The following is a 22,666-nucleotide window of genomic DNA, read 5'->3' as shown; positions in this document are numbered from 1 at the left end:
GAAGCAGGGTGCCTGAATGCATGCTCTGCCACTGATGTGATCTGTGTGTAAACCAGGCCAGGAGGTGATGGGAGGTGATGGAGTTGTGTTTATGGCTAGGGTGGGAGGATGCAGAAGCCAGCATGTGGAAAAAGACCCTTTCTCAGTCAAAAGTCTTCAGTGCCCAGCAGAAAGCCCAGCAGGTGGCTGAGGCAGCTCTGGACAAGGCAAGCCTAGGGCCAGGCAGCAAGGCTAGGAGCTGGCCTGGACTCCAGAGAGCACTGGCATCCATGAGGCTAAGGGCACCCAGGAAGGGAGCATGCCCACGGACAGTGGCAGTGATGGAAGGAGTGGGGACTTCAAATGACAGGCTTCCAAAGGCAAGAGGGATCAAGAGATGGCAGAAGGAGAAAAGGACACAGGGACAGTGGTGTAACAGCACCGGGGGGGGGGGGGTCAGAAATGGACATGAACCTGAGCTGGGCTGAGAAAAGAGGTAGAGGCTGGAGAAGGCATGAACTCATCTACAGTAGCAGCTGAGTCTCAAGCTGGGTCACACTCCAGAAGTCTGCAAAGTTCCAGCAAGCATGCAACTGAACCCTACAGATCATTCTCAAGACATGTGCTCTTAGAGGGAACCACAGGGTGGTCTGTAGATGCCTTCAGAGTATTCAGTCCCCCTATAGCCTGGTCATCTCTGGGGTCTTGCTCAAGTGGTTCTGAGTGTGGGGAGGAGCACACTCAGCAGGAGTATAAATGGAGAAGCCACCTGGGAGACTGTCCTTCCTCTAGATCAGGATTAGCACCCTCCATCAGACACCTGCCAGCTATGGCACCCTTCCTCAAAACCACTCCAAGTGTGGCAGCCAGTCTGGAAGACACACAGACTGTGCCTCATCTGCACTGCTCATTCCTCTCAAGTCTCCAGAGGCTCACAGGTACACACCGGATTTTGGAAGCTGTAGGCATCTGTTCTTGTCTTCATGTAACTCAAATTCTAGGAGTGAGGAGGAAGCAGACATATATATGCAGGTGTATAATGTGGGCAAAGAGATTGCTGAGAGTATTCTATTTGGGGGAGTGACTTGCCAGAGCCTCACAGTTACTGAGTCAATTTTTTTATTCATTTCCTAGATAGACACAGAGAGGGAGACACCACAGCACCACTCCCCATCTATGGAACTTACCTTGGTGCTGAGGTTATTCCCCTGGGGTAACTGTCCTCAAGCATTATAAGGTGTGCACTCTACCACATGAGCTCTCTCTTGGCCGTGATTGCTGAGAATGCCATGCTCAGGCAGATGTGCACATGCATTCATTGTTCACGTGCTCTGTAGGAGGGGCTACAGCGAGCAGGCATTTAAGAGAGTCAGTGTGGGGAGCTAAGGGAGTGGACACAAAGATGGGAAACAGTGGTCCTGGGATGTCCCTCCCTCACTATGAAACAGCCTCCTCGTCTTAGGGAAGGGGCAGGTCCAGGTCCCCTCTTCCCAGCACTGTGGTCTCATCTCACTCCTCAGTCCAGCAGTGACCCTTCTTGCCTCCTGTACACACCTTTCTCCAGCACACGTCAGCTCTCTGTAGCTTCCCTGTGCCTGGAAGCTCCAAGACAGGTTCCTGGAGCAAACACAGTCCCAACTCCAGAGCCACCCCAGTGTGGCCAGCTCCCAGCAGATACCCTGCAGGGGCTGTCCCAGGACCACCAGCTCCTTCTCAGTCAACACTGCCACAGGCAAGATGAAAAGTCCAGCTGTTTTGAGCACAACCCCCACCACCTAAGGAAAGCTTTGATGCTGTGGCATCTTTTCCTCTTCTGTCTCCATCTCTATCTGAAAAAATAATGGCCCTTCTAGGAGTATGGATCGACCTGCCAATGCCTATGTCCAGCAGAGAAGCAATTACTGAAGCCAGAAATCCCACTTTCTGCACCCCATAATGATCCTGGGTCCATACTCCCAGAGGGATAAAGAATAAGAAAGCTTCCAATGGATGGGGATGGGATGCAGAACTCTGGTGGTGGGAACTGTGTGGAACTGTACTCCTCTTATCCAATGGACTTGTCATTCATAATTAAATTTTTAAAAAGTTAAGTTAGAAGAAGGAGGAGAAGAAGGCGGAGAAAGAGGAGAAGGAAGAGGAAGAGGAGGGGAGGAGGAGGAGGAGGAAGAAGAAGAAGGAGGAGGAGAAGGAGGAGGAGGAGAAGGTGGAGAAGAAGGAGGAGGAGAAGGAGGAGGAGAAGAAGGAGAAGAAGGAGGAGGAGAAGAATGAGGAGGAGGAGGAGGAGAAGGAGGAGAAGGAAGAGGAAGAGGAGAAGGAGAAGAAGGTGAAGGTGAAGAAGGTGAAGAAGAAGAGTCCTTGGTGGTGAAAGCCTGGCAAGGAAAACTCTGATGAAATAGATTTCTAACTTGACAGGGCAGATGGTGGCGGGCAGAGCTTGTTTCCTAAGCAAATGCTGGGGCTGCCAGTTGAGGAAGGGTGAGCAGGGGACACTCAGGAGCACAAGAATTTGGAAGGGGGACACAGAGGATTCACAAGGCCTGGAACATCCTTGTTTCTGTGCACAGTATTCCTTCTGGCAGATGCAAGAGCATGCAAAACAAGCGCCAAACATGGCTGCCGTGAACACTGCATGAGATGGCAGGCAGCAGGGACCAGGAGGGCATGCCCATGGAGCTTCCGCCACCTCCCCACTATACACACCCTGCTCGCGTCACAGTGGGCTCACTAGAAACCACCGCAGTATGTAGATTTTTAAACACCACTTAAATGATCTTCTCCCCAAAGAATTAAATTACCATTTACAGCCTGTTCCTCTATTAAAAATTAATGAATTTACCAGCTTCTAGGATGGAAGCCTTCATTTGTTTGATAATGAAAAAAGCTCTGATCCGCAATTCTCTAAGGCTGGGGTTGTTTTTATTCTTCAGTTCTTCTCATTAAAAATAAATACCTCCATTCTTCAAGATACACCTGCAAAGCACTTAAAACACCCATCGGAACAATAGCAAACCTATTTTCATCTCCCTACAAAAGAATGTTCTGTTTCAAGTGCCTCTGTGGAGGAAAACACTTTTCTCCAACCCCAGCACCATCCTGGGTGGTGAAGGACCCAAACTGAAGGTTTGCAACTAATCAGTATTTACAGAATGAGCTCAAAGAGCAGCTTCTTAAAGCCCAGACCTTGCTGTAATCAGGTTTTCTCGGCATGCCATTGGCTCAAGAGGGAGCAAAGAACAACTCTGAGGCACAGTCTGATTCAGTGAGGACTCCAGGTGGCACCCTGAGACAGCCCTCACCACCAGGCATTACTGTCACAGATGCCACTGTCCTACAGCAAAAAAATAAAAAAGCAAAAGAAGCCACTGTCCCACACAGGCTGGTCACTGTTGGAGCCAGGCTCGCAGGCTACAGAGAACAAGCCTCTTCAGCAGTCCCAGGTCCTGGTGGCTATGTGTGTGAGGCTTTCCTAGGGTCCTGGTGGTTAGAAATGACCACCAGCGGGAGTCGGGCAGCAGCACAGTGGGTTAAGTATACATGGTGCAAAGCACTAGGACAGACGTAAGGATCCTGGTTTGAGGCCCCAGCTCCCCACCTGCAGGTGAGTCACTTCACAGGCGGTGAAGCAGGTCTGCAGGTGTCTGTCTTTCTCTCCCCCTCTGTCTTCCCCTCCTCTCTTCACTTCTTTCTGTCCTATCCAACAATGATGACATCAATAACAACAATAATAGCTATGACAATAAAACAACAAGGGAATAAATAAATATTAAAAAATAAATTTAAAAGACTTGTATATATGTGTGTATATATATGTATATACATACATACATACATACATACATACATACATACATACATACATACACACACACAAAGAAATGGCCATCAGCTCAAGTGTGGTCACTCAGCTAAACAGCTAGCTTGACACATGTCCAAGCTTCCAGCCAGGGCTGCTCTGTGCTGATGTGCTTCCCCTGCTTGCACTCACAGATAAAGGCTGCTCTGATCCCAGCACCCAGCATAGACCACATCACAGGGCTGCTCTGACCCCAGCACCCAGCACCTACCATGGCATAGGGCTGCTGACACTAGCACCTAGCACACATCATGGCACAAGGCTGCTCTGAAAGTGGTCACTGGGGACTGAGTGTGTCCAGGATCAGGGGAGAGGGCATTAGTGGTCAACAATGAGACCTCAGGAGCAAAGGAGCAGTGGAGTAGAGACTGTGGGAAGGCAGAGAGATAAGCTGTATGTGTGTAGGGGGATGGTCATGGGGGTGGGGAGCAGAAGCCTTCTCAGGCAGGTAGTCCTTGAGCTCACTGTTTAATTAAAAATGTTTTCCTGATTATCAAATACATCAGCACTGTTGAAACTAGAGATGGCAGCGTTCTGGATGGCGGTTTTTGTTTTGTTTTGGTTTTTCATGTTCTTATGTAGTTATATCACCTGCCTGGTTAGAAAGAAATTCATTCTGGAAACTTGTTTTTTCTCAGCAAATAACTTCCTAGAAGTGACTAACTATGCACAGATGCATTTCACTAATTTACACACTTAGGTGTAACTGGTATCAATCACTAACAGGTCCACAACTAAATTCTTGTGAGCACCTAAGAACTAAGACTAAGCCGCCATCTGCAAAGTGGACTCAGCACCGGGGGCACAGTGAATCTACTTTAGAATGGGAGGCGATTTCCATGAGCCCTGAGAGGGAATAACGTGGGAGAGTCAGAACAGCATCCATCAGCATCCGTAAATCATGAACAAAGGTGACTGTACTATGAGACATGCCAGTCAGTTAGTGCTGGGGTTACACACCAAAACAGACCACTCACGCATGTACCAAGGTGTACAACAGCAATGCTCTCCTCTCATCCCATGGAACCCCATCTCAGAAGACTTGACTCTAATTGTTCATCTTCACTATATGAGCACACTCAGACACACAGGAGGAAGGGGCACTAGCTCAGGGGGGTAGTCCTTTTTATGACCACAGCAATGCACCAGACACCTTTCCAGCCTCTTCTGTGCCCAGGATGATGCAACAACTCATGGTCAAGGGGTTCACATGCTTGACAGTCAAGAGGCCGAGACCAGTCCCACAAATGTTGAGATCAAAACAACTCCAAGGTTGCAAACTGAGAAGATACACTTCTTCCTTGGAGATGGGACAAAATAGGTAGTACCAAGCAGACCAAAATTAAACGCTCACTTGAACACATTAAATTTTTAGTTATTTTAGAATATCCTAACCCAACCCCTTGTTTTATAGGCTGAATGAACTCATGTCATGGAAGTCCAAAGAGGACAGTGTGTGCAGCAGCAGGCAGGGCTAGAGATGAAAAGAGGGGCCTGCTGTGTTGGAGGGGAGGGCTGGCCACAGAGACTGAGGCCAAAACAGCAGCATGTACAAAGCAGTTTCTGAGTCTGATGCAGTGGGAGAGTTAAGGCGGAAAATGGGAAGTCATGAGGAACTTCCTTCTGGAGACAGATAAGCTCTGGATTGGGCCATAGCCTCATGCAGACTGAGACGGAGGTGAGGGTTGCCCAGGTGTTCAGCTCCACCTCCTGGGAACAGGTGGAAGGTGGGCAGCAGAGAAGCTGACTTCAACATGGCCCCAGGAGGCTGGAATCAAGGTTGCCTTGCAGCCCAGGTCCCCTGTCATCATACTGCACTAAACATGACCTACAGGGAGAACATGCACATCACCAGTATATGTATACACACAGTACCCACAGGCTCTTGTCTGAATACAGCTCAACAAGCCCACTTACAAAATCACTGTTCCCTCACATGTGTCCCAGAGTTCTCACCAGCCCTGCTGATTTTCTTGCGTAAAAGCACACTGTATAGCAAAACAAACACATCAAGTACAGACAGGTGTGGGTGAACATGGAGTTAAAAATGCATTGCTTTATCTTCCTGTGGGTTTACAAAATTGTCAAGATGACATTAAGATCAACTTGCCATACGTCACCTCCTAAACTACCTTCTGTGGCCTCAAGAAAGCAGAAAACTTTTCACTAGGTAACACTTGGTTGTTGGAAAAGCCATGGCATATTTTTCTGTTTTCTATAAAAGACTGTGTTATAAAATTTTTCACACCCAGTACATTTGCATGGCCAGCATCTCTCCTGAGTGGGATTTCACTGTTCCGTGCTTTCAGGCTGACTTTTTCAGACAGATGGATAGAGCCAGACAGAGACAGAGAGGACAGAAATGGCAGCACAGGTGTGCCCCTAGGTCATGAGCACAGCAAGGCAGGTACGCTATCAAGTGAGCTCTCTCTAGTCCCTAAGATATCTTTAAATTTTTAAAAATATATGTATGCCTTTGGCCAAAATATTTTAGAAACTCTGAATAGTTTAATTATTTAAGAGAAAGAATTCTTTATAGCTGACATTTCACATTCATGGAAGATGAAGTTTGAAAATAACCTGAAATAGATAAACTATGTAGGTTTATGTAGCATCTACTTATCTGTAATGCTAAAACTATGTAGCATCTACTTATCTGTAATGCTATATCATCTCTTTAAAACCAGCTTTATATCAGTTTTTGATAAAAATTATCTTTTATCAAAAACCAAACACTAGTGACAAGCTATCAGAAATTTTTTATATATTTATTTTATTTATTTATTCCCTTTTGTTGCCCTTGTTGTTTTATTGTTGTAGTTATTATTGTTGTTGTCGTTGTTGGATAGGACAGAGAGAAATGGAGAGAGGAGGGGAAGACAGAGAGGAGGAGAGAAAGACAGACACCTGCAGACCTGCTTCACCGCCTGTGAAGCGACTCCCCTGCAGGTGGGGAGCTGGGGTTCGAACCGGGATCCTTATGTCGGTCCTTGTGCTTTGTGCCACCTGCGCTTAACCTGTTGTGCTACAGCCTGACTCCCTATCAGAAAATTTTTACTGAAGGCCAAATCAAGAAAAATGCATAGCACTACTGTAGCAATACAAGAATGGCTGCATGGACAATGTCAGGTTCCTGACAAGAACTTCTCTTTTTTAAAAATTTTTTTATATTTATTTTATTTATTTATTCCCTTTTGTTGCCCTTGTTGTTTTGTTGTTGTTATTGTTGTTGTTGTTGGATAGGACAGAGAGAAATGGAGAGAGGGAGGGGAAGACAGAGAGGAGGAGAGAAAGATAGACACCTGCAGACCTGCTTCACCGCCTGTGAAGCGACTCCCCTGCAGGTGGGGAGCCGGGGTTCGAACCGGGATCCTTATGCTGGTCCCTGTGCTTTGCGCCACCTGCGCTTAGTCCGTTGCACTTCAGCCCGACTCCCTGACAAGAACTTCTCAAGGTTGAAGGATGCCGGAGCTGCAGGGTGTCCACTGCAGTGGCCCTGGGTTCCCCAGATCACACCCTGGTGGGAGGGGCCTCTTGCCACCCAGTCCTCCTGGGGGAAGGAGGGCTGGTGAAGGAGGCAGAGGCTTCTGGGGGAGAGGGGAGGGAATTCTCCCCATGAAGGAGAGGGCTGATGGAGAGGGCAGAAGCACAGAAGCTTGCTCCCTCCACCATGCCTGAGCCTGCTTCCAGATTCATCATCTTTATCCCTCATTGCCCAAGAAACTGGGGATCAGAAACATAGGTATCTTCCCTGAATTCTGCTAGTTATCCAGCCTAAGGACTGGTTGAGGGATCTCTGATGCATTCTCAGTTGGTTAGAAGACTAGGTGACCACTGCAGACTGACACCTGGAGCCTGGAGCCTGTCATGGGGCTGAGCACTATCCATGGGGTCAGCTGCTGCATGCAGGGAGTCAGGTCACAGGGTGGGGTTGTGGGCACTCCAGGGTGTCATGGAATCACTGCATGTGCAGACCCACACATGGTGTCAGAGAGAAGTGGAAGAGCAAAGTAAAGCAGGGGAGTGCATTTTCCCAACTGACTCCTAGTTTCCAAAAGAATGAAAGAGAAAGAACAATCTCCTGGATTTGGTCCAACCATTTCTCTGTCCCCTTTTAGGTTATACATGCGAAGAGTGAAGAAAGGATGCTAAAGGACATTTATTTATTTATTTATCCTTTTGTTGCCCTTGTTGTTTTTTATTGTTGTTGTAGTTATTATTGTTGTTGTTATTGATGTCATTGTTGTAGATAGGACAGAGAAAAATGGAGAGAGGAGGGGCAGAGAAGGGGAGTGAAAAACAGACACCTGCAGTCCTACTTCACTGCCTGTGAAGTGACTACCCTGCAGGTGGGGAGCCAAGGGCTCAAACCAGGATCCTTAACCAGTCCCTGCGCTTTGTGCCACGTGCGTATAACCCGCTGCGCTACTGTTCGACTGCCCCATTTACATCTTTAAGATGTCCAACATCCAAGAAAGATAATGGGAACACAAACAGACACAAGTAATACTGAAGGTCTTAAGGTTGCCAAGACTGCATGTTGACAGGAAGGCCGAGAACGCCTACCCACACTGTCCCCACCTTCCTGGCAGCAACACAGGGCTCACTGCCAGCAGTAAAAGCCAGTGTGCGGTTTTGCACTAAACTTGCAGCCTGCTGGAAGCAGACCCTATAAGTATGGTTTACTATACCAGAAATCCTAGGAAACATAGTCATATCCTACAAGTCAAGCTACATTTGTATGCTCACTTCTGGTAGCTCAAAAGAGTAAGTGTGAGGAAAGTAGATGAAGTGAGGGGTATCACCTTCACTCTCTACCTTCACATCCACAAGGATGGCCACTAGAGAAGCACATGAGCATAATCCTCAGAGACCTCTTCCAGTTACAGAATGTTGCAGATATCTCCTCACTCAGTCCTGTTTTTACTACCATAAGAGTTATTACTGGGGCTTGGTGCAGGCACTATGAATCCACTGCTCCTGGGGGCCATTTTTCCTTTTTTTTTTTTTTCCCTATTTTTACTTGACAAGACATACAGAAATTGAGAGGGAAGAGGAGACAGAGGAAGAAAAAGATAGGCACCTGCATACCTGTTTCACTGCTCATGAAGCATCACCTCCCCGCCCCCCACCCCCGCAGGTAGGGAGTAGGGGCTCGAATGCAGATCCTTCCACATGGTAATATGTGTGTTCAACCACTGCATCACTGCCGAACCCCCTTCCTGACTCAGCCCTGCAGGTCTCCCTTCTCACCCACGAGACCTTCTAACTTGGACTGGATTTTACACTGAAGCTCCCTAACAACTTCATTTGCTAGCTTTTAAATTATGTTGATAAAGTGCAGGATATTATCCAGTTATTACAATCAGAACTGCAGAAATATTCCCAGATCACTATCACTGCCTCCCATTAGATAACTGATGGCAATTTCCTTTCATTGCACATCAGGCCCTAAGATACCTGAGGTCTCTTTATTATGTCCTCCACAGCCCCTGCAGGCTCAGATGCTCAGCATCTGGAGGGGGTGACAGGAAGATGGAGGAAAAGGGCTTAGTAGATCTGTTACAAAAATGGGCAAGAAGCCATGTTATCCCCACCCCCGCACCAAGACAGTTTTAAAGGCAGAACATGCAAGTTCTTCATAAACAGAGGCGGCATCACCCATGGGACATGTGCAAAACGGTTGTGGTGATGTGAGGATGCACACAGCCACCATCGGGCACTACTGTTCAGTGTGGGCTCCACTGGGTTAGGTGGAATAGAGAAGACAGGAAGTGTTGAGGGGCACCCAGCAAGGGCAGGTGGCAGATGGATCTCTGATGGTGTGAAGACCCCCCCTCAGGGCACCTGGACTAGGTCTTCCCAGGTTTCCTGTTGAGAGGCACAGCAGAGGAGGTGCTGGCTGGGTCCTGTGATAGCCTGATGGTATTGGCACAAAGGCCTTATTCTCCCAGGGCTCTGGCAGGGCTCCTTGGCAGCCCTGCCACCGTGAGGCCACCACTGAGTCATGGACAACCACAGAAGCAGACTGCCCTCACCACACACTGTCTCCCGGATACCTCCTCCTGCTGCACCCCCAGACTGCTCAGCGGCCACTCTTACCTCCTCCAATCCTCTCTGCAACCCACTCAGAGGCTTAACTTCAAGCATCCAACAAATCTTGCTTCTTCCCTCCCTGTGGCCCCACTCATCATTTGTCTTTATTTGTATTTCCATACTTGTTCTCCAAGAGTCCCAGGAATACATGTCCCTGAGAGCCACTGTCACCAGACTCTGGAGCTTCTGAGGAAAGTCAAAAGAGCTCAGAGTCACATTCACTGAGCAGTGACCATATGCTGGCACTCTGCTGGCTGTGGAGGTGCAGCAGGGCCTCCTGAAGGCAAAATCCCTGGTCCAGACACATGAGAATGCCGCTCAGAAGAGACTTGCAGAAGAGGCAGAGGGAAAGAAGATAAGGAAGGCTGGGCAGTGGGAAGGATAAGCCAGTGTGGCTCAGTGAACAGATCTTTGTGAAGACAACATCAGAGACACAGGGACAGGTGGGGTCTTGTGGCACTGTCACCACTGGAGGCCCGCCAATGGGAAGCAAGCAAGAGAGCAAAGTGGCCACTGACATGAAGGCTCGACTGAGAGGTATGTCATGCAGGACCAAAGGCAGGTTCCAGGGCAGAACCAAGGGCAAGGGGCTGGGCAGGAGTCGCCCTGCTGAGTCTGGGAGGGACACTGACCTCCTGGACGAAGGCTGTCATAGCAGGAACTGGAGATGGCCAGGATCAGGAGACATCCTGGAAGGACAATGGACAGGAGCTGTGGTGGACTGCAAGTGGGGTAGGAAGGCAGGGTGGGCGGCCCTGGTTCTCAGTCTGAGTATTCAGGGGCTAAGGTGTCATTTCTGGAGTTTGGGAAGATGGGGAGGAGGTGAGGCAAGCTCAGGGTGGAGGATGAGGACAAAGAAGTTCGCTCTGGCCTTGTATGTGCTGTCCACATGCATGCAGAGACTGCACTGCACTCTAAACAGAAGAGGACCACCCTACAGACAGGGTTCCAGCACTGGATGAAGCTCTACCCAGAAGTCAGAAGGGAGAAACAGACCAAGACAAGGAGGGTGCTAGTCCCAGCCCTGGAACCTTCCATAGGCTGTAGGAAGGTCAAGAGTAGGCAAGAAAGCAGTATTCCCAGAATGAAAACCTCCAGGGAAGGAGGACAAGTCACCTGGCCAGAGGGTGTGGGAGCTCAGCATCACACCACAGCACTGGGCCACCACTGGAGGCTCAGGGATGGCAGACTGGCTGCAGCCAACTCCCAGAGTGGGCTCCTTGTTCCTGGAGCTCCACCATCAGCTACTCCCTAAGGCAGGGTCCAGCCCAGTCTGGCAACTTAGTGTGTACCTCAAGAGAGGAGCTTCTGAGGCAGGAAGGAAGGGTACCTGTGGCCTGAAGCATGCTACCCAGAGCCCGCACTCTCTAAGCTAACTGCCAGGGGGGTTATTACAATCAGAACTGCAGAAATATTCCCAGATCACTATCACTGCCTCCCATTAGATAACTGATGGCAATTTCCTTTCATTGCACATCAGGCCCTAAGATACAGTGGGAAGGTGTGTCAGATCATCCTGCTCTCTCAGGTTCAACCCTTGTACCACACATGCCAGGGCTGACCAAGTACATAAATTATGGATAAATAAATGAAAAGTTAGAAAGAGAGAATTGGGCCATTATTCTAAAAATCATCTCCTTGATGCTACACAAGAAGTGCCCACAGAGCCCATGGGCTGGGAAAAGAGCAGAGAGGCCAGCAGCCTTGTGGACATCAGCCTTTCTTCTCCACCACTTCTCAGGAGAAACCTCTCACTACAGTTTCCATCTTCAGGCCATGAGCTCTCTGGGAAAATAAAAATGAATTGATGAGCAAAATCATCTGCTCAATAGAATTTTATGACCCATATTCATTTTTTCCCTGGGATGTGGAAAACCAGGAGGATGAAAATAAATCAAGAGACAATTCTCAGTCTCATCCAGGTTCCCAGTAAAGGGGCAGTGCTTGCTCACTCTCTGGACACATGCAGAAGTACAACTTGGGATTTCTGGGGGTGGAGGGCCATATCCCCAGCTCTGTGGGACCTGTGCTTCAGTTTCTGCGCCCTCTGGGTCTGTCCACAGTCTGAGTCCTACACAACCAGGAGACACTTTTAACTTAACTTCTGACCTTCAGTCTAATGAAGCCTCTAATTCTACCAGTTCCTGGTACTGAATAATTCAAGAAGCAGCGTTCTGACCCAAGGCAATTTCAGGCATAGTGATATTGTTCTGAGATGAAGAGAAAAAGCTGATTCTGCAGTACAGGTCTTCATGTTAAAAACACCTGAATACATCCATTTCTGAATTTTCCCTATGAAGAGGAAAGGGCTGACACGGATAAAATGATGGTTTCAAACATTACAGAGTCTACTGTAACCCCAATCTGCCCTGCAAACTTCACCACTGCTCTCCCCTACCTTAAAAGGAAGAAAAGTGTAGATGGGGAGCCTTCTTTGCAAGGGTATATTTTGTGAGTGCTTCTTAGTGCCAGAAGTGCTCTGAAGCCAAGAGTAACTTATATTTTAGTCAATTCTCTACAAATGCCTGGGGAAATATGTAAGACATTAATCAGGAAAACCATAACTGCATACTTATCATCTGAATGAGAAAGAAATATAGAAGAGGAACCAGAGATTAAAATTAAGTTAGTGATGTGTCTGAGAGCTCAATTAGTTCCTGTGCAGAGAACAAGATTTTTTATTTATTTATTTATTTATTTTTACAAGGGAGGGGAATCTGGAAATTACAGTCTTGAGGAAAATTCCTGTGGCTTTAAAAAAATAAGGAAAGGAATTCTAGACTAATCTCTGTTTCAATAGGCATAAACAATCAAAATTGTCCAAGTTAAGTAGTTACTAGGGCTATATCTCTCCTCCAGCCCTCTCTGTGAGACAGAGACATCTGCAACACTGCTGTGCTGCTTGGAAAGCAGGCTGTACCTGACAGGGGATGTGGACAGAGACATGGAAGTAACCCTCTCCTTTCTGGGGATGCTGCTAAGCCTCACATAGACCAGTCCCAGAGGAATGTTCCAATGTTCTCCAGAGTGTACGTGCTCACATCTCACCTAGACACTGAGGTACTTAAAGAATGTCCTGCTCTGCACTATTCATGGAGGACCAGAAAGAACCACACCTATGGCAAAAGGAGCTTGATTCCTGTGGCACCAGCAGTGTACTCACAGGTGCGGGTCTTCCACGCTGAGGTCAGGCAGGCAGCTCCATGCAGGGGTCACTTACAAGCACTTGGAATGGTTCAGGGCTTGGCTTCTCACAGTCTGCACTAATGTTTCCTTAGTCAGTGACAGCACTGGCTCTGTAAGGGACTCTTCTGAGTTCTATGATAGTGGGCAAGTACTCCTTCTATCCATTCTCCAAAAGACACACAGAAACTGCTTCTGTAATTACAGCATAACTCCTCAAAGGAATAGCAAAGAAAAGGGTATTTAAAGGCTGTTGAAGCCATGATGAACACTTGCTACCACCCCAGGGCTCCAGAGGAGGTACTTTCCACCCCACAATCTGCTTAGTAGTAGAACTATAAATCAAATGCTCCCTCTTAGAGGTTATCACTCCTTCACCATTTCAGAAGACCCTGGAGAGAAATACTAATCCCTGTGGTGACCTCTGAGAAAGTTTTTTGGGTAACACGGAACAAAATAATACCTGTGTTCATTCACTCTGGTAGGAAGTATACAAATGAAAAGAAAGAGGTAATGGACTAAAAAGAAGCAATATAGGAATAAGCACGTGAGAATACAGGAGTCAGGGTAGAATGGAGCTAACCAAAAGGTGCCCAGCTAGAGAATCCTTATTAGAGAAAAGGCTGAAATGGACAATGAACTGGTGGTTTGGAGAATCTAGTGCACTGCACTGCACTTAGCGATAACATTACTCTGCTTTTGAAGAGAAGCCCCGAGGAGTCATGCAGACATGCATGAGCCAAGCACTCAGCCCAGGGCAGGAACGATGCAAAGCTATGGAAGCTGCAAGGGTTCAAGAGGGAAACCTGCTGAACTAGGGTCACCACCTGCTATCATTTTGTTGGGCTATTGTGAGCTGAGCTAAAATACCACTCAGGAAGATTTCTGGACATAAATGAATGGCTAGGAAAACAAGAAAACAATCTAATTTAAAAGACAAAAAGAGAACAAGTAAACTAAACCAATGTTCTTAAAATGGTCTTGCCACAAGCAGAGTCTCCAACCTCCCATAAGGCTGATATAAGACACTGGAATAGAGTGACCTGGGAGGTAGCACAATGGATAAAGTGTTGGACTCTCAAGCATGAGGTCTCAAGTTCAATCCCCTGTACCATGTGTACCAGAGTGATGCTCGAGTTCTCTCTCTCTCTCTCTCTCTCTCTCTCTCTCCCTCTCTTTCATAAATAAATAAATATTTAAAAAAGAACAAAAAAGGACTATGGCTGATTATAAATGTTTCCATTTCATTGTCCTACAAACAGTGCAGGTCTTTCTCACTTCAATTCCCATGCTGGGTAAACCCCTTACGATGTCTTTGAACAGGCATATTCAAACTGTTCCTACTTACAATGAACCCAGAACTCTTGGATGAATTTCTCCTCAGATTCTAAAGTTTGTCCCATGAAGACATTGAAATAGTTTTGCCTCTGAAAATGCTGTTTTCAATAATCCCTTGACTCCAGGTATTCAGAATGATTTATGGGAACAGCACTCATCCGCAGGAGCACACTGCAGAATGTTGTTTAACATGAATGATGATGTGGCACTGTCTTTTAGCAAGTCTTCCCTCTAATAAAGCAGCACCAACTACCCACAGATAATGACATAACCACTTCTTCCTAGCTGTTCAAACCACCTAGTATCCGCAGACAGCAAGCATCTAGGACAGCCACACTTAAATTATTTTTCTGTCGAGATGATGACCCAAGTCTCTGCACATGTGGTTGGCAGTTCTCAGGACAAACCCAGCTCTCCCATCACAAAGTTCTGTGGCGTCTGCTGTAACTCACCCAGAGAGGCCTTGTTGCAGGGGCTCTGCAGGGTCGAAACTATACACGCCTCTGGAAGAGACAAGGACCCAGGGAAGGATTTGTTTACGACCCATTTATTGCAAACACATAAAACAGGCGGCCTGGCCAAGACGTGGGTTGCCTGTTAGTTTATGGCCACTCCAGCCTGCTGGACTGGTGTCTTCACCTACTGGTCTTAGAAGTGTCTAAAGAACCAATCTTGGAGGGTGCTTATTAAGACCTTAACAAGACTGCCGGCATAGGCCAAGGGAAGGAATAACCTTTCTTTTTTTTTTAGAGATGTATTTTATTTATTTTATTAGATAGAGATTTAGAAAGGAGAGAGAGAGAGAGAGAGAGAGAGAGAGAGAGAGAGAGAGAGAGAGAGAGACCAGAGTCACACTCTGGCATATGCAGCCCTGAGGAAGAGGCTGGGACCTCATGTCTCCACATCTCAAGCTCTGCTCTGTGCCCCCTCACTCCTAAGCCACAAGACCCACTCTTGTCATCTGCTCCAACTCATGCCTTATCACCTCCACAACCACAGAAGAGCGCTTACAAGGATACTGCTCTTCCTCTTCCAGAGGGAAGAATTTCCACAGCCCTCGGTCAAACTCTTTGTACCTGATTCCTGGAACCCCAATCATAGGCCCAGTTCACCCATACAGATAACTACTCTCAAAAGACACCTACCATCTCCAGACTGCTACATCTGGAAAACTTCTAACAAGAAACAAAACTGATGAAAAAAGCAGTCTAGAGGGAAAGGGACTACAACAAAGGTTGCTGCCTTGGAGCCCTGTTACGTGGGTCAGCTTCCTGAGCAGGTGCTGAGGATCCTTAGAGCACTGTGTTAAGCTCTGCAGGTCGCCTCCCACTGCAGAAGCTCAGGAGTGACTGGCCCTGGCCCTGCACACCAACCTGCCTAATCTGTGAAGGACGGCTTTAGGACACCCCACCTACCTCTGAGCGCTATTCCTCACAAGCAAGATGCCCGAATGAAGTGGAAACAAAGGCAGGTGGCTTCTCCTTTAGAGACCAGGGAGGGTCTACAGCCATACCACCCTGAACATGGCCGATCTCATCTGAGACCAGGGAGGTGACTGTCAGTGCACTTGTTTGTCATGACAGCACTCGTTTTCTTCCTGCCCCTCTCAATGGGTTAGACACTGAGAAGCCACAAGGTTATTTACCAGTTGTCAGTAGCAAAGTAAGATGCCAGCTCTTCCTGAAAGGCTAAGTTAGCACTAGATGCCTAACACCAGCACTCTTGGGAACTCTCCAGGGCCCTGCCCCACAGAAAGGCGAGGGAGAGAGGAGTGTGGTCACAGTCCCAGCTGTAGTGTCCTCTCTCTTCACCATCTATGCCCAGTGGTGACCTGTTGTAGTTAGTTTCCTCTGTGAGCCTGGACACTGTGTGGGGGTGTCAGACTCCCCCATCCCGAGTGCCAGAAGGCACTCTTCCTTCTCACTAATTAACCTGACCTGCCATGTTTCACTTTTTCTGCATTCCCACTGAAAGTGTCAAGAGTCTCAAATTGAAGAGGCCAGCAAAAGCTCCCAGAGATTGCATACGCATGTCCTGCTCTTCCTCTTCTCACAGAGAATGATACAAACCATTCCATCCTGTTTTCCTTGCAGTAAAGAGTCAGAAGGATTCCAGGTGTGTTAAACAGAGGAGAAAGCATGTTAGATAGTGGTGGTGAAGAGTCTGAGCAACCAATACCAAGTGGCTGAGCAACAGATCCTACACTCAGAGGCCAGCCTGGCCCTAACTGACCTGACCACAAATATATATACACGCAGGTATTGTGACACACATCTGCACATATACACATAAGCATGCACACTCACATACTTACACATCCCCAGACACTCACAGGCATTCACACATGCATGAAAGCACTTATATGAATGTACATACTGTCATATATTGAAACACCACTGCACACTCATGCACATATGTATCCTCATGCACACTCACAAAAGTACACACCCATTCATATATGCAAGTATATGTATGCAATCACACACACACACACACACACACACACAAACACGCGCGCTGCATTCTTCCAACTCTTATCTGTCAAAACAGCAGTCTGACCATGCCTGGGACCACATACTCAATTCCCAGGGCTGTCTGGTTTCAGGGGACTCCACCATTATAACATGTTTAGTCCCAATGCCAAGCTCACACTGCCCCCCCCCCACACACACAATTTTAAGTTAAGGAATTCAGAAGAATGCACCATCCTGGATCACTTGATAAATAGTAGTGTTCCTTAAAAGAGGAACAGTATCTGGATATACAGGGGCATGTAGGGCTGCTGTCTGATTCCTGGCTCTGGAGAAGCCTCCAGCAAGGTATACAGATAGTGGAGCACTATGACAAAAGTGGCAAGAAAATTGTCTCTTTGGCAGGAAGCCTGCACACAAACAGCAAATCACCTTAGAATCATCCACATAAGTAAATAAATAAATAAATAAATAAACCATATAAGTCTCATTGTGACCATCTTAAGTGAGCCCAACAGCTCCTTTGTTGTTAAAATTCTTAAGCTCTAGCTGGCTGGGTTGGCTTCACGGTGGTGAACAGAGACACGGAGACAACGGCTGGGCAGGGAAGCTGTATTTCTTTATTCAGGAACAACGATTCATAAACTAAGACAAACTAATCACCAAACAGAACTCTGCTGCCTCTTTGCTGCGGCGCAAGCACTCTCTCTTACTCTCGAACTCTGGAACTCTCCGAACTCTGTCACTCTGGAACTCTGGCGGGTTTCCTTCGGGGCGGGGCCAAGCGGGCCCGTGAAACTAACTGGACTGATCTAATTCTCTTGGCGGGGGAGAACTAGAACCCAATGTAAAGCATACAACACTCCTTGGGTTCAAAAAGACTGAGAGGGTTAGGGGCTACACTGTTTGCACTGTCTGATCACATGCTGGTCAGTTTCTCTCCCAGACCTGTCTCTGTTCTGCACATCCTCTCCTCTGAAGCAAAACCCTACAGAAAGGTAGGGTTACTACATTGAGAAGAAATGGAAGAGGTTGTGGGCTTCACAATTTCAGACTTTGTGGAGAAGAGAGAGAGAGAGAGAGAGAGAGAGAGAGACGGGAGTGGGGGGAAACGAGAGAGAGAGAAAACGAGAGCAAGAGAGAGAGCGAGAGAGAGGAAGAGAAAGAAACAGCACTGACGCTTCTTTCAACATAGTAGGTACCAGGCTCAAACCTGATTCATGCACATGGCAAAGCTGCACACTATCCAAGTGAACCATTTAGCCAGTCTTTTGCAGTTATCTTAATGGCTATTTTCCTTTCCTAAAATTCCAAGAGATGGAAAATCCATTAGGTGATTATGGCCAGCCCCAGTGACCAATTTCAGGCTGTTCTCTGAAGTGATTTTCCAGCCCACCTTCCAGAGGGATGCTCAGGTTGTCACCCACAGCACCTTTCCAACTTCCCTTGAACCTGTACCATGGCCAAGCTTACACTATAAACTCTGTATTATGTGCACTTAACTCGGTGTGCCACTGCCTGGCCCCAAACTCTATAACACCTCAGCCAAAACTGCAAGCAGCCAGGAACCAGGGACCCTTGGGGGGGGGGGTGATTTTGAGAGACTGAAGGGCCAAACCTCCAGAGAGCATGGGACACAGGTGATGGAGTTCATTCATTTCCAAAAGAAGTGACAACTTCTGAGTGAGGGCACAAGGGTTTAATTTAGGAAGTTTGTAAGCTGACATGAGAACAGTTGAAAGAGACTATTCTCAAGCCCCCGCTAGACTGTCCACCTGACAACAGCACTCACACAATATTCTTCCAGGGCAAAAGGACAGACGGTCAGAGGGAAAAAGTGCAGATAGTCACCCCTTTTCCCAATGTGCTTCTCCTTGAGCCCCTGTCTGTAAGAATTCTGCTAGGAACTCAGAGCCACTGAAGGGGAAAGAAGCACTGTCCTGCCCATAATGCTGATGAGAGATTATGGGAAAACTTTCAGTTGGAGAATTATTCAAATACAGCAGTCTTCATTTAGTGAGTGGATTCTATTCCTGAATCTTGGTTCATAAAGTAATTTGCCAATTAATGAGGAGTCACCCCCTTACATCTATTTTAGGCATAATGAACTCTACTGGGGGTGGGCTTGTCAACCATCTTTAGGTAGCTTAATGTCACCTCTGCATCACTTATAACTTTTAAATGTTTACACAGTAGTTTATATCACACTGTAATAAAAACTGAGGTGATAAATTATACTATAGGGTACACAGTATAGTCAGCTCTACTAATTGCAGACACCCTCAAATGCAGCTTTGCTTTCTCTCTCACTGCTGATGTTTTAAACTGGCTGTCAGAAATTAAATTAATTCAGAAAGAATAACTGGGTATCTCCAAATTAAATCAGCTTTTTAGGACTGCCTGGGATATACTGCTTGCTTATTATTGTTGCTAAAACTGAACTACCAACCAACCATATTCGCTTCCTTGCTGTTTAGGGAGAATGACCACTGATGCCAAATAAATGCACAAACTTTTTTAATAAAAAGATCCCCACATATTCGGTGGAGATTACAATGACAACCCTTAGGTGCTAGACATGGAGAACTAGCCCTTCACTGTCCACAGACAAGAATGTCTTAGGACACATCTGCAGCACAATATTTCAAGATGGCACTTTACTGGTTGACATTATAATAGAAACACTTAACTGCTAAATATAGAAAAAAATTCTTTCAATTTATGTATCAGTTTGTATTTGGAATCAGTAAGGATTGGATGCTCCAGGATTCTTCTCTGAAATAGGGATTTTAAATGTCTGTAGCAGAGAGAGCAATCAACTTTTTCTCACAAAGGTAATAATAATAAAACAACTCCTGTGACTGATGCATTCAGAAATTTCTAGAGCAGGAGAAATCAGAGGTACTAGCTCATCTGCTATTCTACTGCAGGCAACAGAAATGCGACCTGGGACTGCAGATGAAAACCCACTGCCTCCACCAGGCCGACAGACTTGCCATCAGGAAAAATTTATCTGCCGCTATTTGTGAGCATGGCATCTCCTTATGTAATTAGTAGGAAATCCTCTGCTTGGCTATGAAGTCTCTCCATCTCTCCCCAATGACTTCCACGGAGGTCAGCTTCTATAGCCCTGGGTTTTCATAAGGCATTTGCAGGGCTTTCAAATCTGTCACAGGAAAATAACCCTATCTTTTGATATTTCTTTCTTGTATATGAAGCTCAAGGAGGAAAGACGTTCTTTGTTACTGTGATGCAAGTATCAATCTTTTCCAGTACTCTCAGCTTATACACACAAAAGCCAAGAAGCCTCTTAAAAGAAGGTGATTTATGAACTTGTAAAATCCAAGAAGTCAATCAATATGTAATGAAGTCAAGAGAGAAAGCAAGCAAGCAGGCAGGTGAGACAGCAGGCTTGGTCGATGGCAATCACTGAGGAGCTGGACTGAAGGCACTCAGTCACATACTGAGACCCCCAGTTCTGACAAACACCAACTGATGTGTGAGGTGCACACACACAGACACAGCAGGCCTACATTTTCCTTCTTGGGTTGCAGGTGCAGGGTCTGCTCCCACCCTCCATGACCCTCCATCTCTTCTCACTCCCCTGTGGTTCTTGAGGTGAAGACACTTCCAGAGTCACTTCTGTCAAACACTCCCACACCTCAAGGTCTGCTGACAGCACACCACCAACCTACCATCTTATAATATCATCTTTAATGCTGAAAATGCCAAAGTGCTCATATCTAGATGGCCATTCCTAGTGAGGTATGGGATCCATGCTTTAAAGCAGCAAATTCTGATCCTACACTATGCCCCCAATCTGTGTATCTGGGAGAATGAGACCACCCTAGGTTCTCTCTGGCTTGTACCAGACTCTGTGCTCCATGCCTCTCACAGCCTTTCAGGAACACTAAGGTGGCTGTGCTACAGGAGTTTATTCTGCCCCTTGGGGTTATCTGCACTGTGATGGCTACTGAAATTCCCAACAGTCTGTCTCACTGGGATGTTCTTGGAAAAGTCTTCCTGTACTGAGCCAGAGGCCCTGCACCTGCTCCCCTAGTATGTACCCCTCTGCCATAAACATCTTCTCACTCTGTGGTAACACTGATAAATAAAGGTGTTGTCACTTTAAAAAATGTCTTCCAATTTCTTTTTAAAATTTAAAGTGATAAAGGTCAAGCACAAAGTGGTGTTTTCTGTAGATTTTGTCAATGAATAAGCTGTCTCATATTCTAGCAAACAGCAAGGAAAAGCACAACCGCTGGCCACTCTAGCACTCTCTGCTTTTCTAATTTACTTCCCTCTCTGGGTAATTCCAAACTGGATGGGCTATCCAGTGGGCCATGTCATTTGGAAGAAATATGAAAGCTGGTGTGACACTTGATAATTTCAATGCACTCTCAGGTCATTTATTTCTGATTTTCAACTGGTATATGGGGCAGGAAACACAAATAAAGTCATTCCCACAAAAGTAAGAAAAATTTCTAAGACAGAGTTAAAAGGATCACAAGGAAGCATTGGGGTGATGAGAACAGGCCCCCTCTGAAGCATTAGTACTTTGTGGTGAGACCAATTTAATTGTTTATTTTGAACTCTTCTAAAACCCTATTTTGTTAAATGACGGCTTTCATGGAAAGGGTTCTGGTTTATTTTAGAAGGTAAAGCGAACCCCAAAGCTTGGTTGTGTGAGGCTAAGGAGATGCAGACAGGTTCCTGAGAGAAGCCACAGTTGAGGTGTCAGCAAGCTCAGGGTGTCAGGAGGCCAACACAGAGGAGATTTGGAAACTACTCTCTCCAATCTGGAAGGGTGGTCATCATGTCCGGTTACCCACAGAAAGACAGTTGACTTGTCTGCAATCTTTCTTTATGCTTTTGCCAAGTGGGAATGACAAAGAAAGAGGGTAAATCTGTCATAGAGAGATGCCACATCTGGCAAAGTCTGGAGCAGACAAAAAGGAGCTAGAATTGGAGGCCTACACAGGCAGGAAGAAAAGACAGGGTTTGGGCTCGGCCGAGTCCCAGGAGCTCAGTCAGGCGGAGGGCCAGGTGCTCCCAACTGGTGAGAGCTTTCTCCTCTCCACCCTCTTTGGGGACTTTATGGAGAAACTCTGCTTTCCTGATGAGCTGCAATCCACATTTCTCAGAACTGCCACATCTCCAGAGTCACTAAGTGTCCCCAACACCTTCAGGTTCAGGGCCACCTGTGCATGTGGTATATAACTTCTAGATCTAGTTCTGCTTCTCTGAATCAGTCACTGGTTTACTTCCACCTGGAGTTGCTCATCTAGGCACCAAGCAAGCACCTGTTCCCAGACCCCTGAGAATGAGCCCAGATCTGTGCATGCATTCAGCTGCAATACTGGGGCAGGATCATGCTGATGAATTGTTCCCTCTCTTTCTGACATTCAAGTGTAATTGAACATTTGTATGTTCCTCTATCAACCTAGCAGTACTGCTGGGAGCTATAGAGACAGTGTGAGGGGCTTTTACACAAAAGTGGCATGGAGCCTACCAGAGAGTCAGAGATAACCACAGACAGCATCATCACCTCACAACCCACATTGAAAGGTTTCCCTCGATCTTGCAAGGTCACTTAGTAACTGCAAGGTTTTGAGGAACAAGCTGCTTCAAAGCTGCTACCACTACCACTACCTCTACCTCTACCACTACCTCTACAACTACCACCACCACCACCACCTCTACCACTACCACTACAACTACCACCACCACAACCTCTACCACTATC

At 46.8% G+C, this 22,666-nt stretch overlaps 1 protein-coding gene across 4 annotated transcripts in view; it reads right to left on the bottom strand.

The window, feature by feature from the left end:
- Nucleotides 1-22,666, bottom strand: part of FAT3 (FAT atypical cadherin 3) — a 362,716-nt gene that overhangs the window by 320,626 nt on the left and 19,424 nt on the right. The gene's annotated exons all lie outside the window — the stretch shown is intronic.

This window comes from Erinaceus europaeus, chromosome 20 (assembly GCF_950295315.1).
Source record: "Erinaceus europaeus chromosome 20, mEriEur2.1, whole genome shotgun sequence".
In the NCBI taxonomy this organism is placed as follows: domain Eukaryota; kingdom Metazoa; phylum Chordata; class Mammalia; order Eulipotyphla; family Erinaceidae; genus Erinaceus; species Erinaceus europaeus.
Note: the sequence above shows the minus strand (reverse complement) of the source record. Positions and strands in the feature narration are given on the sequence as shown.